The sequence below is a fragment of the Sminthopsis crassicaudata genome, chromosome 4 (genome assembly GCF_048593235.1).
Source record: "Sminthopsis crassicaudata isolate SCR6 chromosome 4, ASM4859323v1, whole genome shotgun sequence".
Classification (NCBI taxonomy): Eukaryota; Metazoa; Chordata; class Mammalia; order Dasyuromorphia; family Dasyuridae; genus Sminthopsis; species Sminthopsis crassicaudata.
The window spans coordinates 338,980,952-339,000,140 of NC_133620.1; the positions used below are offsets into that span (position 1 = coordinate 338,980,952).

Here is a 19,189-nt window from a genome sequence, read left to right on the forward strand (position 1 = left end):
GGGTGGATTTGGGAAGAGGAGGAGAGGGCGGGATGAGGGGCTCGACAGAGGCCTGACCCCTTTCCTGCCCCGCCCCTCCATAGGACCAAGGGCAAGGAGAGAGATAGGGAGGCGGGATCAAAGGAGGGGCGGGAATCGCTAGGTGAGATCAGGGGGTAGATTAGACACAGGCTCACGAAGACATTCTTCTTTCAGCGCGTGTGACTACCTAGACTTCTCTCTCTCGGGGGCAGAGGTAGCAGGGAATGGATGTTTAGGGAGAAGGAGGACTCTGAAGAGAGGAGAAAAGCAACGCGCAGTGAGGGAGACTGAGCCTCCTGCAGGTGGCTTCTTTCACTCCTTGCACTAACTCCTGGATTCCAGGACCAGCTCAGGTCCAGTTTCCTTCAGGAAACTCCCGTGCTTAAATGACCTCTGAGTTTAGGGCTAGGATTGTGTTGGGTATTACAGGTGCTTCAGTGGAGTGTTTTAGATGTTGAGAACATCCATCTAAGGGACGTATCTTAGGAAACTGAGGCCTAAAAAGGGAAGTGATTTGATCAAGATTTATAGGAGGAGTAATCCTGGAATTTTAGGCCAGATTTTCTTTCCAATCCAATGCACTTTCTATTGTGCTTGTCTTAATTTATGTTCCATTTATTTGAATGTACTGTCTATAGAGGGTAGTGTGAACAGGAAGTGTGGGGAAGATGGTGGATCTGGACCTGCGATTTCGTGAGGTAGATAATCCTCCTTGAAGAAATTAACTCTACCAAATGTAGAACAGTAACTGCTCTGAAATTTATGAATTTAAAAGCTGCCTGGGATATCAAGAGATTAAGTGACTTGGCCAAGATCATATGGCAGGAGTAGAAGGATTTGACTTCCAGACTCTAAGGCAGGCCCTCTATCCATTATGCCTGTCTATTTCTGTCTTCTGTTTATATATTTATATTTTCTAAATTAAAAATCAAGACACATAGTCTTAACAAAGGACTTTTTATTTTACAAAATCTCCTCAAAAGCTTCCTTTCTTGAAATGGGAAATCCACAAAGTTTCTCCCTTCCCCCCCACACTTCCACGTATAAACTTTTTAGGGGTAGGAATCTTATTTTGTTTTATTTTTGTCTTTCCCCTATTCCTTATCAATCCAGACTTTTGGGGAATTTAGGCCCACCAAGTCTTTTCTTCCCTTTGACTTCCCTCTTGCTTCTTGCCCCCAAAGTTTCCTACCATTGGCTGAGATCCAGGGGGATTAGAAGCAGGGAAATGCCCCCTAGAGATTGATCACTTAATGGTCTCTTCTGCTTTACCTTCTCAAACTTTCTAGGTCCATTTATTACTGCTGAGGCTTAGGGATCTGGAAGCTGGGACTGGGCTTCAGGCACTTGAAGGAGAAAACATTGGTAAGGGTTGAAGTGAGCCACAAAGGCAGCTGAAATGCCAAGGTCCAACCTTGCTAGGCAACAAAAGTAGGACTCAGAGAGCTATTTCTGATACATTGTAAAGAAATATTTTTTGGGAAAATAGCCAACTTCATTAATAATTAAAGAAAAACTAATGAAAAATTGTGAATTACTATCTCATACCTATCATGTCATTAAAAAAGAAATAAAATTATAGTAGGATGTGGTGGTCAAATAGGTATAATTAGCGTATATGTGTTGTTAATAGCATAGCAAACTGGTTAAACCTTTCCAGAGAAACATTTGGCAATGTGTAACAAAAGTCATAAAGTGACTGTGCCCTTTGAACCTGTAGGAATATTTTACAAGGGAGGACAAATAATTTTAAAAGATCTGCCTGCTTATTTGAATTAGAGAAACATTGGAAGTTAGCTAAATGCCCAGTAGTTCATAGAATTTAGAGCTACAAAGGACTTTCAAGAAGGTGAAAAGCTCAAGATTTTACTGCATCAGTGTAATGGCTTAAGAATGACAAATACTTGGACTAAAAGAAATAGGGAAAGACATAGAAAACCATGCAAAGTAGAAAAAAGGCAGGAGGAAAAGTAAAGCATAAACATAGAAGACAAGTCCAGAAAAAAAGTATCAACATGCATACCTAAGTCAGTGATCTGAATGGAATTTAAAGATAATTGTGACTTCCGGCCAAGATGGCGGCGAGGAGGCAGACAGCTGCTTGAGCTCCTCGTTTTCTCTCAGAACTTACTTCATGACAAGCCTCTGACTTAATGCTTGACCCAGAAAGAAATCCACAAATTATCACCAAGAGAAGACATCCTTGAAAGTCGCCAGAAAAGGTCTGTGTTTGCTTGGGGGAGGGTCAATCAGACTGGGCGCAGACTGAGGGCAGACAGCCAGAGCAAGACAGGCAGCTCACACAGCTCAGACCAGAGGGGGAGGGGTGTGATCTCTGCCGTTTCTGTGAAAGGGCATAAAGTTGAGCAAAGTAGCTCCTAACTATTGTTCTAATTTCCTCTTCATTAGTGGTGAGTTCACCCTTTTCATTTTCAAGACTATCAATTTGCTTTTTCTCTTTCCTTTTTTTAATCAGGTTTACTAAGGGTTTGTCTATTTTGTTGGTTTTTTCATAAAACCAACTCTTAGTTTTATTAATTAATTCAATAGTTTTTTTACTTTCAATTTTATTAATCTCACCTTTTATTTTTTGAATTTCAAGTTTTGTGTTTGTCTGGGGGTTTTTAATTTGTTCCTTTTCTAGCAATTTTAGTTGTAAACCCAATTCGTTGGCCCTCTCTTTCTCTATTTTATGCAAGTAGGCCTGTAGAGATATAAAACTTCCCCTTATTACTGCTTTGGCTGTATCCCACACATTTTGGTATGATGTCTCATTATTGTCATTTTCTTGGGTGAAGTTATTAATTATGTCTATGATTTGCTGTTTTACCCAATCATTCTTTAGTATAAGATTATTTAGTTTCCAATTATTTTTTGGTCTATTTTCCCCTGGCTTTTTATTAAATGTTATTTTGATTGCATTATGGTATGAAAAGGATGCATTTACTATTTCTGCCTTACTGCATTTGATTTTGAGGTTTTTATGCCCTAGTATATGATCAATTTTTGTATAGGTTCCATGAACTGCTGAGAAGAAAGTATATTCCTTTCTGTCTCCATTTAGCTTTCGCCAAAGATCTATCATATCAAACTTTTCTAGTATTCTATTTACCTCTTTGACTTCTTTCTTATTTATTTTGTGGTTTGATTTATCTAATTCTGATAGTGCAAGATTGAGATCTCCCGCTATTATAGTTTTGCTATCTATTTCCTCTTGCAGCTCTCTTAATTTCTCTTTTAAGAATTTAGATGCTGCACCACTTGGTGCATACATGTTTAATATTGATACTGCTTCACTATTTTTTTTTTATTATATATATATATATATATTTTATAATATTATCCCTTGTATTCATTTTTCCAAATTACCCCCCCTCCCTCTATTCCCTCCCCCCGACGACAGGCAATACCATACATTTTACATGTGTTACAATATAGTCTAAGTACAATACATGTGTGTGAATATCATTTTCTTGTTGCACAATAAACATTAGAATCCGAAGGTACATGCAACCTGGGCAGACAGATTGTAGTGCTAACAATTTACATTCCCCTCCCAGTGTTTCTTCTCTGGGTGTATCTACCTCTGTCCATCATTGATCAACTGGAAGTGAGTTGGATCTTCTTTATGTTGAAGATTTCCACTTCCATCAGAATACATCCTCATACAGTATTGTTGTTGAAGTATACAGTGATCTTCTGGTTCTGCTCATTTCACTCAGCATCAGTTGATTTAAGTCTCTCCAATCCTCTCTGTATTCCTCCTGCTGGTCATTTCTTACCGAGCAATAATATTCCATAACTTTCATATACCACAATTTACCCAACCATTCTCCAACTGATGGACATCCATTCATCTTCCAGTTTCTAGCTACAACAAAAAGAGCTGCCACAAACAGATACTGCTTCACTATTGATGCTTCCCTTTAGCAGGATATAATGCCCTTCCTTATCTCTTTTAATTAGATCAATTTTTGTTTTTGCTTGATCTGAGATGAGGATGGCTACTCCTGCTTTTTTGGTTTTGCCTGAAGCATAATAGATTCTGCTCCACCCTTTTACTTTTAGTTTGAATGTCTCATCCTGTTTCAGGTGTGTTTCCTGTAAACAACATATAGTAGGATTCTGACTTTTAATCCAGTCTGCTAACTGCTTCCTCTTTATGAGGCAGTTTGCCCCATTCACATTTATGGTTAGAAGGACTAATTCTATATTGCTTGCCATCCTATTAACCCCTGCTTATGCTTTCCCCCTTTCCTTCCCTTTTACCCTCCTATCCAGTATTAAACTGGTGAACACCACTTGCTTTTCACAGCCCTCCCTTTTTAGGATCCCTCCCCCACCTTAAAGATCCTCCCCTTATTTTACCCCTTTTCCTCGAAATTACTGTATTCCCTTCCCCTTAGCTTACTCCTTCCCTTTCACTTTTCAATGAAGTGGAAGAAGTTTCACCATAAATCGAATATGTCTATTGATACACGCTATGTTCATCTCCCTCCTTTCTTTCTCTCAGATATAATAGGTTACCTTTGCCTCTTCATGAGATGTAGTACCACCTCTTTACACTTTTTTATGATATAATCTCCTTTCCACCTCTAGTTTCTAAGACAAATTGTACATATGTTCTTTACATATTTTTTTGACAGAAGTATAGTTCTCAAGATTTCTTTTTACCTTTTTAGAAATCTCTTGAATTCTGTATTTGAAGATCAAACCTTTTATGTAGGTCTGGTTTTTTCATCAAAAATAGATGGAATTCATTTATTTCGTTAAATGTCCATCTTCTTCCCTGGAAAACGATGCTCATTCTTGCTGGGTAAGTTATTCTTGGCTGCATACCAAGTTCCTTAGCCTTTCGGAATATCATGTTCCAGGCCCTGCGTTCTTTTAATGTGGATGCTGCTAGATCTTGTGTTATCCTTATTGTGGATCCTCCATATCTGAATTGTTTTTTTCTAGCAGCTTCCAATATCTTTTCCTTTGTCTGATGGTTCTTGAACTTGGCCACTATATTTCTTGGCGTTTTGATTTTAGGGTCCCTTTCAGTAGGTGATCGATGAATTTTTTCAATGTCTATTTTACCCTCTGTTTCCAAAATGTCTGGGCAGTTCTCTTTGATAATTTCCTCGAAGATGGTGTCCAAGCTCTTTTTTTTCCTCCCATTTTTCAGGGAGTCGATTATTCTCAAATTGTCTCTCCTGGATCTGTTTTCCAGGTCTGTTGTCTTTCTGGTAAGGTACTTGACAGTCTTTTCATTTGTTTCATTTCTCTGGTTTTGCTTGACTCCCTCTTGGTTTTTCCTTGAGTCATTCATTTCTACTTGTTCCAGTCTGATTTTCAATGATGTATTTTCTTCACTCACTTTTTTTATATGTCTTTGTAATTGTCCAATTGAGTTTTTATCTTCTATGGAATTTTTTTCCATTTTATCCATTTTACTTTTTAGAGTTTTAGTGTTGTGGTCCATATTCATGTCCTATAGTCCTCTCTCTGGGTGTGGATGACTCTCTTCATCACTGAACAATTGGAGCGCACTCCAATACTTCTGACAAGAAAACCCCAAATGGAATCACAAAGAGTTAGAGGGGATTGAACTAACTGAACATTAAATTAGATAGTAAACTCTTTCAGAGCAGGGGTTGTCTATATGTCTTGTATTTTTATTCCCAGCACGAGGCATAAAAAGTGCTTAGCAAATATTTAATTGACTAAAAAGATGGAAAATGTCCAAAAACACAATAGTTATTTGGTGAAAAGCCATGAGTCTATTCACATAGGAATCAAGTGTTATTTTTACTTGTGTTGTAGACTTAAAATCAGAAAGATATGAGAATCAATAGAAAGAAATTAGGAATATCCGGAGAATGGGCCAGAGAAAGGGGCAGAATGAGGTAATAAGGTCTGATCATGAGATCCCAGTGACTCTTGGAAAATCTGACCTGGAAAGGGACTTCATTTTGGCTGTTTTGACCTTCATGCATGAAGGACATGAATTCTAATGGAAGGGGATAGGGCTGCTAGATGCAGAAATCAAACTTGAGATGAGCTCCCTGACAGGGAAGGCGGGGAGGAGGATGTAGGATGTGGTTCAGCTCAACCAAATCAAGAATAAATATCTTTTTTAAAAATAGTTTTTATTTACCAGATATATGCATAGGTAATTTTACAACATTGACAATTGCCAAACCTTTTGTTCTAATTTTTCCCCTCCTTCCCCCCACCCCAAGATGGCAGGTTGACCAATACATGTTAAATATGTTAAAGTATAAATTAAATACAATATATGTATACATGTCCAAACAGTTGTTTTGCTGTACAAAAAGAATTGGACTTTGAAATAGTGTACAATCAGCTTGTGAAGGAAATCCAAAATGCAGGTGGACAAAATTAGAGGGATTGGGAATTCTATGTAGTGGTTCATAATCATCTCCCAGAGTTCTTTTGCTGGGTGTAGCTGGTTGAGTTCATTACTGCTCTATTGGAACTGATTTGGTTCATCTCATGGTTGAAAATGGCCACATCCATCAGAATTGATCATCATATAGTATTGTTGTTGAAGTATACAACGATCTCCTGGTTCTGCTCATTTCACTCAGCATCAGTTCATGTAGGTCTCTCCAGGCTTTTCTGAAATCATCCTGTTGGTCATTTCTTACAGAACAATAATATTCCATAATATTCACATATCACAATTTATTCAGCCATTCTCCAATTGATGGGCATCCACTCAGTTTCCAGTTTCTGGCCACCACAAAGAGGGCTGCCACAAACATTCTTGCACATACAGGTCCCTTTCCATTCTTTAAGATCTCTTTGGGATATAAGCCCAGTAGTAACACTGCTGGGTCAAAGGGTATGCACAGTTTGATAACTCTTTGAGCATAGTTCCAAATTGCTCTCCAGAATGGCTGGATGTATTCACAATTCGACCAACAATGAATCAGTGTCCCTGTTTTCCCACATCCCCGCCAACATTCTGCATTATCTTTCCGTATCATTCTAGTCAATCTGATAGGTGTGTAGTGGTATCTCAGAGCTGTATTAATTTGCATTTCTCTGATTAATAATTATTTGGAGCATCCTTTCATATGACTAGAAATAGTTTCAATTTCTTCATCTGAGAATTGTTTGTTCATATCCTTTGACCATTTATCAATTGGAGATTGGCTTGATTTCTTATAAATTAGAGTCAATTCTCTATATATTTTGGAAATGAGACCTTTATCGGAACCTTTGACTGTAAAAATATTTTCCCAGTTTATTGTTTCCCTTCTAATCTTATCTGCATTAGTTTTGTTTGTACAAAAACTTTTCAATTTGATATAATAAAAGTTTTCTACTTTGTGATCAATAATGATCTCTAGTTCTTCTTTGGACATAAATTCATTCCTCTTTCACAGGTCTACGAGATAAACTATCCTATGTTCCACTAATTTATTTATAATCTTATTCTTTATTCCTAGGTCATGAACCCATTTTGACCTGACCTTGGTGTATGGTGTTAAGTGTGGGTCAATGCCTAGTTTCTGCCATATTAATTTCTAATTTTCCCAGCAATTTTTGTCAAACATTGAGTTCTTATCCCAAAGGCTGGGGTCCTTGGGTTTGTCAAACACTAGGTTATTAGAGTTATTGATTAAAGAATAAATATTTTAAGAATAGGAATGTAAGGACATTACTGAAATTCTGACAAGTTGTGATGAATAAAAAGTTTATTATAATGGGTATTAACAATTTTTTTGTCATTACATTAATAATAATTTTGTCACCAACATAAGCAGAATAATAATTCTCACCCTTAAGGAGCTTACATTCTAATGTAAAAATACATATTAGATGTAAGATATAAGAATGCACAAGTAGATGATACAGTGAATAGAGCTTGGGGCCTGGAGTTAGGAAGATTTGAGTTCAAATATTATCTCAGATACTTGCTAGCTATGTAACTGTGCAAGTAACAGTCTCTGCTTCTGTTTTCTCATCTATAAATAGAGGGATCATATGAGCAGGTTGATTTCAGAAAAGCCTGGAAAGACCTACATGAACTGATGCTGAGTGAGTAGTAATAGGAGAACATTCTGAATGAGACAAGTGATGATTTCTCTGAGATTGTAGAGTCAAATAGAGTAGACTCCAGTTCTAAAGTTCAGGAAGTTACATGATCCCTATGAAGTAGAAAGCATTATTATACATTGTTCAATAACCCTCTTCCATGTTCTGAAAAAGTCAATCTATCCAGTGGATTTAAAAATCAACAGGATAAGGGGTGGACGTGTGGGTTTTTGGCTGTATAACTCAGCTTCTGCTTCTGTACTATGTCACATCCTACTAGACTGCCTGGTGAGTGTGCTGGCCCATGTCTTGTCAGAACCAAATAAAGGCTATTTGTTTGTATCTGGAGATGTTTCTGAGTAATCCTAACAAATAATAATATTCCATAATATTCATATTCAAAATTTGCTCAGTCATTCTCCAACTGATGGGCATCCACTCAATTTCCAATTTCTTGCCACTACAAAAAGGGCTGCCACAAACATTTTTGCACATGTGAGTCCCTTTCCCTCCTTTAAGATCTCTTTGGGATATAAGCCCAGTAGCAACACTACTGGATCAAAGGATATGTACAGTTTGATAACTTTTTGAGCATAAGTTCCAAATTGCTTTCCAGAATGGTTTGATCTATTCACAATTCCATCAGCAATGAATTAGTATCCCAATTTTCCCACATCATCTCCAACATTTGTTTTTATCTTTTCCTGTCATCTTAGCCAGAGAGTTGTGTTTTGGTACGTCAGTTATCTTAATTTGCATTTCTTTGATCAATAGTGATTTACAGCACCTTTTCATATGACTAGAAACAGTTTTAATTTCTTCATCTGAAAATTGTCTGTTCATATCCTTTGACCATCTTTCAACTGGAGAATGGCCTGAATTCTTATAAATTTGAGTCAGTTCTTTAGATATTTTAGAAATGAGGCCTTTATCAGAACTCTGGACTATAAAAATGTTTTTCTAATTTATTGCTTTCTTTCCAATCTTGTCTGCATTAGTTTTGTTTGTACAAAAATGTTTTAATTTAACATAATCAAAATTATCTATTTAGTGTTCAATAATGAGCTCAAGTTCTTCTTTGGTCACAAATTGCTTCCTCCTCCACAGATCTGAGAGGTAAACTCTCCTGTGTTCTTCTAATTTGCTTATAATATCACTATGATTTAGATATAAGCAAATTAGAAGAATCATAATCATAAACCCATTTTGACATTATCTTGGTATATGGTGTTGGTATGGGTCAATGCCTAGTTTCTGCCATACTAGTTTCCAATTTTCCCAGGAGTTTTTGTCAAATAGTGAGTTCTTATCCCCAAAGCTGGGGTTTTTGGGTTTGTCAAACACTAGATTACTATAGTCGTTGAGTATTTTGTTCTGTGAATCTAACCTATTCTTATATAGACTACTCTATTTCTTAACCAGGACCAAATGGTTTTGATATCTGCTGCTTCATAATATAGTTTTAGGTTTGGCATAGCGAGGTCACCTTAATTTGCTTTTTTTTTTTTTTTCATTAATTCCCTTGAAATTCTTGACCTTTATTCTTCTAGATGAACTTTGTTATACTTTTTTCTAGATCTGTAAAATAATTTCTTGGAAGTTTGATTGGTATGGCACTGAATAAATAGATTAAATTAGATAGTATTGACATTTTTATGACAGCCTACCCATGAGCACTTGATATTTTTCCAAGTGATTAGATATGACTTTATTTGTGTGGAAAGTGTTTTGCAGTTTTGCTCATATAGTTCCTTACTTTGCCTTGGCATATAGATTCCCAAATATTTAATATTATCTACAATTATTTTAAATGGGATTTCTCTTTGCATCTCTTGCTACTGGAATTTTTTTATAATATATAAAAATGCTGATGATTTATGCAGATTTATTTTGTATCCTGCAACTTTCCTAAAGTTGTGAATTATTTCTAGTAATTTTTTGGCTGATTCTCTAGGTTTTTCTAAATATACCATGATATCATCTGCAAAGAGTGATAATTTGGTTTCCTCATTACCTATTCTAATTCCTTTAATCTCTTTTTCTTCTTTTATTGTCAAAACTAACATTTCTAATACAATATTGAATATAATAGTGATAGTGGAGCAACCCTTATTTCACCCCTGATCTTATGGGAATGGTTCTAGTTTGTCTCCATTGGAACTCAAAATCTTACAAAAATGAATGTTGAAAGCTATCTTTATATGTAATTGGAAATAACAGCATCTCCCTCTCAGAAGTGATGTGAGAATCAAATGAGATAATTATAAAATGTTTAACACAGTGCCTGGAACATAATAAGTGCAATAAAAATGTTTATTATGATTCTGGTTATTAGTGAAGTAAGGCAACATATAAAAGAAAGCTGAAGGGGGTAGGGTGGAAAGATGAAGGTACCCAGAGAGTAGGTACAATAGAAGTCTAGGGCATAGCCTGGGGAAAGTATTCTCTGTGTTAAATTAAGGATTTCATTGGAGTAAGGTTTGCAATACATAGTACTGAAATCCCTCCCAGTTCTAAAATTCTGCAATTGGATTGCCTGACTTCACATCTAACTGAGCTCTTTACTGTGCCCATTAATGACTCTAGGTCACTGATACATTTTGTTTTGACGCCACAGATGCTTCCTTATAAACATCCAAACAAACCTTCTTACAAAGTACATTCCTAGAAATATAGTAAGTTTATAGAATGTTAGGAGAAAGGAAGGATATGCTTTTTAAGTCTGTACTAACATCCACCCATCATTGTAAGTGACATAAGTTTTGGTAGCTATTTATTTATTCTTGTGGTCACAGTATATATTGTTCTTTTGACTTTGCTTCCTTCACTATACTTTTTTGACTCTTCTCTGTCTTTAATCCTTTGCCTGTTCACTGCCCAGCTCTGATTATTGTTCCTTCACTGTATTTCCCAAGTTTCTCCTTTTCTTTCCCACTGCTCCTATCTATATTTACATCTACAATTGGTAATTTCTCCCCCAAATCCTTAAGGTCCTTTTTCTCTCCAACTAGCAGCTATCACTGGCTCCTTTTCCTTCCCTCCTAACCTTGGCCACTAAAACATTTGTCTTTTGGGCAAATCACTTTCGGTTTTCTTGTTTGTTATAGAAGGATGGTAATGCTAACAATGACTAACTCATGGGATTTATTGTGAGGATCAAATCATATAATGTTGAGGGACATAACTTTGCAACTCCAAAGTACTTTATGAGTTATTTGTTGTTCCATTATTTCACTCATGTCTGACTCTGTGACTGCATTTGAGTTTTTCTTGGGTATTATTACTTATTAGATATTATTATTCTTTTGGGAGGAAAGGAAAGGTTTTTTGATTCTGGAGAGAAAGCTCCCTCTCTACCCCCTATTCTGCAATTTACCCTCGTAGAGAGTGACCTGGGCTACTAAGAAGTTTAATGATTTGTTTGGGGTTACACAAAAAATATATCAGTATTCCTGACTCTAAGGTCAACTATCTACCAACTACCATAAAATAGCTTTCTTTAGCTATTATTATTCTAGTGCTTTACATGCCATAATATTGCTGCTATGGTTGAGCACCAGACTTGGAGTTGAGAAGACCTCCTGCTTCAAATGCTTGCTTTCTATGAGACCCTGGAGGAGTCATTTAATTTCTTAGTGCCTCAGTTTCCTCATTTGTAAAATGGGAAAAATAATAGCATCTTCCTCCTAGGGTGGTTATGAGGACTAAATTAGGTACTAAATAAAAAGCACTTTGCAAACTCTATTTAAATGTTAGCCATCTATATGAATGTTATGGAATATTATTGTTATGTAAGAAATGACCAGCAGGAGGAATACAGAGATTCTTGGAGAGACTTACATGAACTGAGGTTGAATGAAATGAGCAGAACCAGGAGATTATTATACACTTCAACAACGATACTGTATGAGGATGTATTCTGATGGAAGTGGATATCTTCAACAAAGAGAAGATCTAATTCAGTTCCAATTGATCAATGATGGACAGAATCAGCTACACCCAGAGAAGGAATGCTGGGAACTGAGTGTAAACTGTTTGCATTTTGTCTTTCTTCCCAGGTTATTTTTACCTTCTGAATCCAATTTTTCCTGTGCAAAAAGTAATTCTGTTCTGCACACATATATTGTACCTAGGATATACTATAACATATTTAACATGTATGGGATTGCCTGTCATCTAGGGGAGGGAGTGGAGGAAAATAGGGGAAAATTTGGAATAGAAGTGAGTACAAGGGATAATGTTGTAAAAAATTACCCATGCATATAGACTGTCAAAAATTATAATTATAAAATTAATTTTAAAAAATATTAGCCATCATCATCATCATCATCATCATTTTAGTGACTCATATACCTTAAGTTCAGTAACTTTTTTATGTCCTGTTCAAAACATTCTTGATATGGTATATAATGGATAGAGTACTAAATGAGTAATCAGGAAAAACTGAGTTCAAATCCTGACCCAGACACTAATTATTACTATGAACAACTCATTTAAATGAGTATCAGTTTCCTCATCTGTAAAATGAGGATAATAATTGTGCTAGTTTCACAGTATTATTATGAAGATTAAATGAGATAATATATGTAAAGTGTTTAGTGTAATGCCTGACATGGTAAATACTATAAAATGTTTTTAAAGTATTATCATTATTGTCATTAGTATAGTAAAACAACATTTATATAGTTCTATTATATGATTGTGAGCTATATTATTGAGACATTTCACACTCTTTTCCTATTGAACTCTTCTTGGTAGAAATTGAGAACAACTCTTTGGTCACAGTATCCTTTTAGGGACTAATCTAGAGGGAAGGAAAGTTTCTTAATCCCCTTTGCTTATGGATGCCCTATTCTAGCCACCCATATAGCAGGAAGTACTTGGAAAGATGTGTTTAAATTGTCTTTATATACCTAGGCAGGATGAGCCGAACCTGGCTGTGCGGTCTCAGACACCATTGCTCTGAAGGTTAGTGGAAGAGATAGTCCCTATATCTGGCTCTCACTCTAAAAATATGTAAGTTGGGCTCAGGATCTAGGAGATCTCTACATCTGCTGATGTGTAGATATTATAGCTAAACACTGAGTTCAGAAACTAGGGAATCTTGATGAAGAGAATTTCCCCTCACTGACCTTGGGCTCAGATCAGGAGGTACTGGTTGGTTCTTGGCTCTGTGCATCTGATTTATTGTTACCCCAAAGGAGGGGCCAGGAAACAGATTGGAAACCACCACATAACTGAGTTTGAGGCCGGAAGTATAGAAAATCTGAGGAGATAACAAATGAGGAGATTTGGAACCCTTTAGACTTCTAGAGAAATTCAAATGGAGGTAAGATACTGGATGCCAGATAGATAGAATGTAGTTTTTAATGCTTTACGATCTGAAAAGGATACAGTTAATATTTCTGTCATTTTATATTTGTCAGGTTTTTGATGTGATCGATGATGTAGCAACAAATGATGTGGCTCAAGGACTAAAATGTAGGTGATGTAGACACCAGATGATGATAGGAACCAGAAGTTGGCCTTTAATCATGTGAAGAATTCACAATGACTATTCTCTTTGGCAAAAGATAGCTTTATTTAGGGGAATAGGTTACAGATAAAATAAAGGGTTACAATAGACACTGAGAATGGTAAATATGAAAGAGGGTTGGGAGAGTATAGAAAGGGGCTTTCCTGAAAGGAAATACCATTCCAAAAGAGTTAGCTAGTTATAAGGAAGAGAAATGGGATTGGGAAACATAGTGGAGTAAGGAGAGATACCATGTACCAAGGGAAGGATAAAGATACCATGAGGCATAGTGCTGTGATAGGCTGACCTGAAGGAAGCATCAGCCATGGGATGGCCCTTACGTAGATTTTATAGGGAAAATTTAGCCTCAGGGACATGACTGGGATTTCTGACAGAGATGGCAAGGTGTGATTGCTCTAAGTGGGTTTCAAGGGTTTGACATAATTTGAATTTCAGACTGGACCACCTCCCCAGACAGTAGGACTATGGTGCTAAACTGATCTCTCTTAGCACATTCTGCCTGCTTGCCTCAGGGATCAATTCTTTAATTTCTCTTGGTTCATAACACCTTTCAGGACCTCATCAGTTTTTATTACCAAATATATGGTTTTGTGTAGGTGCCATATACCACTGAGAAAAAGGTTTATTCTTTTCCATCCCCATTCAGTTTTCTCCAGAGGTCTATCATATTTAACTTTTCTAAAATTCTAGTCACCTTCTTAATTTCTTTCTTATTTCTTTTGTATTTATATCTATTTTAGTTCCTAGAGGTAAAAGTTGAGCCCACCCCACATCAGTCATCTTATTATCTGTTTTCTTTTATAATTCATTAAACTTCTCCTTTAAGAATTTGGATGCTATGTCACTTGGAACATATATATTTAGCATTGATTGGAGAGATATAGATAGAAATGAAGACAAAATAGACTGAAAGAAACAAAGATTGAAAGAAAAATGCATTTAGGAGAGGAATGAAGAGCAAAATGGAGTAAAGGATGTAAAAAGAAGAAGAGATTGAGATGTAAGGACAACAGGGACTTAAATATAAAGAAAAAAACAGAAATTGAGATAGAGATTCTTTGCCTCAATTGCTACTTAGCCTGGATGGGTGTGGCTTCTGTCAAACTGAGACCTGTTGAATACCTTAGCATAAAAAAGCCAAGGGCTGGCATTTCATCCAGGGCCATCTCCAGTCATCTTGATCTATATCTGGCAACTGGACCCACGTGGCTCTGGAGGGAAAAGTGAAGCAGTTGACCTTTTTCACTTAAATCCAATTCACTTGCATTTCAAAGTGTTGATGTTCAGAATGGACCCCAAAAGGCAAAATTTATTGAAATTGTAATACCAATTGAAGCAGGCTAAGTTCCAAAAGGATTTAGCAAAGAACTAGGAGCAAGGAGACAAATGGTCCTAGGAAAAATACCAAAGAACATTTCCCCAATATGCCTGCTTTTGTTTCTTCAAAAGAGTAGGGGCAATGGGTAGATCAGTGGCATTATGCACAGTGAAAGGAGCACTCAGACGACCTAGAATGCAAGCACCATAATGTTTAAAAGGCATTAAGCATTAGGTAGAGAGGATGACAGGCAGAGTGGAGATAATAATTAATCTTAAAAAGGTTTGATCTCCTGTAGCAGAGACGGCTTTTACCCAATTAATAAAGATATCAATAAAACCCCAAAGCAGTTTGAAGCCCCTGACAGGAGGCATATGTGTAAAATCCATCTGCCAATGCTATCCTAGGTGTGTACCTCTCCTCAGGAGAGGGGGGTTTAACAGTCCTTTGAAGATTTACTTAGGCATAAATTGGGCAGACCTGACAGATCTGTTTAATTGTTTCTTCTAGCTTGTGACCAGTGAAAATAATTTTTTTTAACAAGGAATGGAGAGCTTTTTTTTCCCTCCAAGTGAGCAGCTTGGTATAAGCCATAGAGAAATTTCCACTGGCTGGCCTCTGGAATTAGAAATTGTCCTGACAGTGTTTGAAACCACCCAGAGAGAGAAAGGGTGTACCCCCTTTCTTTAGCAAGGGTTTATTCCTGGGAGCTATGATAGAATGTAGGAGTTGGGGAGCTGGAGAAATTAAAGGTGCCATGGGTAGGGGCAAACAGAGAGCAACACAGACAGCTGAATCTGCAAGCCTGTTTCCTTTGGCCTGAAGTGAATCCCCCTTCTGTTATCCTTTACAAAACATAACAGAACCTCTCTAGGTCCATGGAGAACTGTCAATGATTATAGAATTTCTCTAGCATATTTAATGGGGGAAATATTTATTTATTTTTGCTGTCAAAAGTCTCTCCCTCCCTCTACCCCACCCCCATATAGCACCATGAGCATGCAAAACATGGAAGGCATATTTGGAGTCAGTATAGATGTTTATTTTCATTTATTTACCCAGTTCTAAAGCTCTGGTTCTGAACCTGATGGGGAGTTAGAATCTCCAGTGGCTGGTCTAGGGTGAGCTTACTAGGCTTCCTCAATTAGAAGAACTATGGTGAGAAATGCAAATTAAGACAACTCTGAGATACCATAACATACCTCTCAGATTGGCTAAGATGACAGGAAAAGATAATGACAAATGTTAGAGGGGATATGGGAAAACTGGGACACTGATACATTGTTAGTGGAACTGTGAATGGATCGAACCATTCTGGAGAGAAATTTGGAACTATGCCCAAAGGGCTATAAAACTGTGTATATCCTTTGATCCTCTATTGGATCTGTATTCCAAAGAGATCTTCAAGGAGGGAAAGGGACCCACATGTATAAAAAATGTTTGTGGCAGTCCTTTTTGTAGTGGAAAGAAACTGGAAACTGAATGGATGCCTATCAATTGGATATTGGCTGAATAAATTGTGGTATATGAATGTCATAGAATATTATTGTTCTGTAAGAAACAACCAGAAGGATGATTTCAGGGAGGGCTGGAGAGATTTACATGAACTGATGCAGAGTGAAATAAGAAGGACCAGGAGATCTTTGTACACAGAAACAAGAAGACTATACAACAATCAATTCTGATGAATGTGACTCCTCTCAACAATGAAATGATTGTGGCCTGTTCTAGTGATCTTGACGAAGAGAGCCATCTACACCCAGAGAAAGGACTGTGGGAACTGAACTTGGACCACAACATAATAGTCTCACTCTTTTTGTTGTTGTTTGTTTGCATCTTATTTTCTTTCTCATTTTTTTCCTTTTTGATTTGATTTTTCTTGTGCAGCAGGATAATTGTATAAATATGCATGCATATATTGGATTTAACATATATTTTTACCATGTTTAATATATATTGAATTACTTGCTATCTAGGGGAGAGAGTGGAGAGAAGTGAGGGGGAATTAGAACACAAGGTTTTGTAAGAGTCAATGATAGGGGCACCTAGGTGGCACAGTGGATAGAGCACCAGCTCTGGAGTCAGTAAGTCCTGAGTTCAAATCTGGCCTCAGACACTTAACACTTCCTGGCTAGGTGATCCTGGGAAAGTCACTTAACCCCAATTATCTCAGCAAAAAAAAAAAAAAAAAGTTAATTGTAAAAAATTACCCAGCCATATGTTTTGAAAATTAAAAAGCTTTAATAAAAAAAAAAAAAGAAGGGCTGTGGCAGCCACTATTTTAAGGCAGGAGGGTTAACCCCAAGACGTGAAGTTTCTTTGAGAAATAAGCAAAGCGTCTGGGATAGGATCCTAGGGACTGAGTCTGTAAAGGGCTGAAAGTCTGAGTTTATGCACTGGGGTTGGACAACAGAGCACTTAAGGCCAGGGCAAGAGATTAGTTTAGCTTTCAGGGTCTTAAAAGCTTTTACCTGATCAGGGGTCCCCATTGGAGAGGAATTGTATCAGGGGCTGGAATAGAATCATAGAAGAGCTTAGCAAAATCCAGTCATGCCCAGGAAACTTCACAGATGTTTCTTTGAGGAAGGTTCAGGGGGTGATAAGATTGATTCTTCTCCACTGTGAGCAAAAGGGAGGTGGGAATTAATTCATGGTCAAATACTCAGCAGCCTGATAGGCAAAGTGGGCTCTTAGACAAGGAAACTTCATAACCTGGGTTGGGGAGGGAACCTGGAAATTAGGGGTTTGTAGGGCTGCAGCTAAAGAAGCCTCTTAGGTGGGGCAGCAAAGCAAGATATCATCTTTAAAGATGTCCACCTATGACAATAGTTCAGGAAGACATTCCTCTGAGAAACTTATGGCATTTCTCTCAAATGGTGGATTACTGACTTAATGATCAGGCAATCAAATTCAAAACTCAAAAGAATACCAATTACAGTCCCAAGAGATTTTATCTCTAATAGTAAATTCTACTAATCACACTTAGGGCTAGATACATTATTTTTAAAAGTTCACCAGAACGTACACATATGAGATTTTGTTTAACATGTTTTATTATGTTTAAATTTGTTCTGGTACAAGGGATCAATCATTAAACATGCTAATAGATTCTTAGCAAGCATATTCCTTGTTAGGAACTATACATTCTAAATAGGCTCACTTCTCAGGGCTGATGACCTTGCTCACGCTGATGGTTTCAAGAAAACTGGTAAGCTTACAAATTAAGGGCAATTGACAGAGTCCCAGGGAAGGGGCTGAGCTTGCTGTTGCCCACCCCAACTATTCTTAGTATTTTTGTGAGCTGTGTTGTTTGATACCTCCCCCCACTGTGTGAAAAGAGAAAAGGTATTGCACACCTCATACTTGGGAGATAAAGGCTTTCACTTCATATCCAAGTCGAGGCAACATTTATTGTAATTGTAATTGTAACCAATTGAAGCAGGCTAAGTTTCAAGATTATTTAGCAAGGAACTGTAAAAAAGGAGATAGATTTATAGGACAGAATTGGATCAGAACTTTATATTACTTATTTGTTAATTTTATGGCTTGAAGGTAGATTTGAGAGGTGGTCTATTTGCTATTGTTTCAGGTACTTGGTTATCACTGGCCAAGAGATTATCTGTCTGTCAGTCAATAATGTTTGTGGGACTATTCTAAAATCAGAAGACTTTAGAATTGTTGACAGGCAGATTGTCAGAACAATATCACTCTAAGGTCAGAGAGCCTTGGGATTTCTAATATATCTTCCCTAAAGTCCAAGGGAAGAATAGTATTATATTCCTAGATCAGAAGATTGGACAGATTGTTAGAACAATAGTACTCTAAGATAGGAGGGTTTAAAACGGAGGAAGAATAGGGAAAAGGAATTTTATCAATACATACAGGTTTCAAATCCTAAGTGTTTTCAAATCATATTCAGTGAACATACCAAGATGAAAACATTATGAAAGCACAGATCATAAACCAGCACTGAAAAAGTTGTCCAACTGCTTTTGAAAATCATGACTGATTTACAAAGATAGAACCAACTCCATAAGGTCCTGGCATTGGAACCAATCTCTACTTGGGCTCTGGATGCTGAAGCCAATGAGGGGGTTGGTTCAAGGTTCAGTTTCAAGAACAGGGCTTCAGAAGGTCCAGAAAGAACATGTCCTTTAGCTGCACTTCATGCTCTAACTGAAGGAGTATATGTTCTAGGGTTGCTCCACAGGAAAAGCCATTTTAAAATACCTGAACTTTCTTATGTTTTAGAGAAATAGGAA

The 19,189-nt window shown here is 37.0% G+C and overlaps 1 protein-coding gene across 1 annotated transcript in view; it reads left to right on the forward strand.

Moving 5' to 3' along the window:
• The first annotated feature begins 1,776 nt into the window (after positions 1-1,776).
• The window catches only part of CYB561 (cytochrome b561), a 96,080-nt gene continuing 78,667 nt past the window's right edge, over positions 1,777-19,189 (forward strand). The window contains exon 1 of the mRNA XM_074260897.1: positions 1,777-2,243. The gene's annotated coding sequence lies outside the window, so the exon portion shown is untranslated. The remainder of the gene's footprint in view (positions 2,244-19,189) is intronic.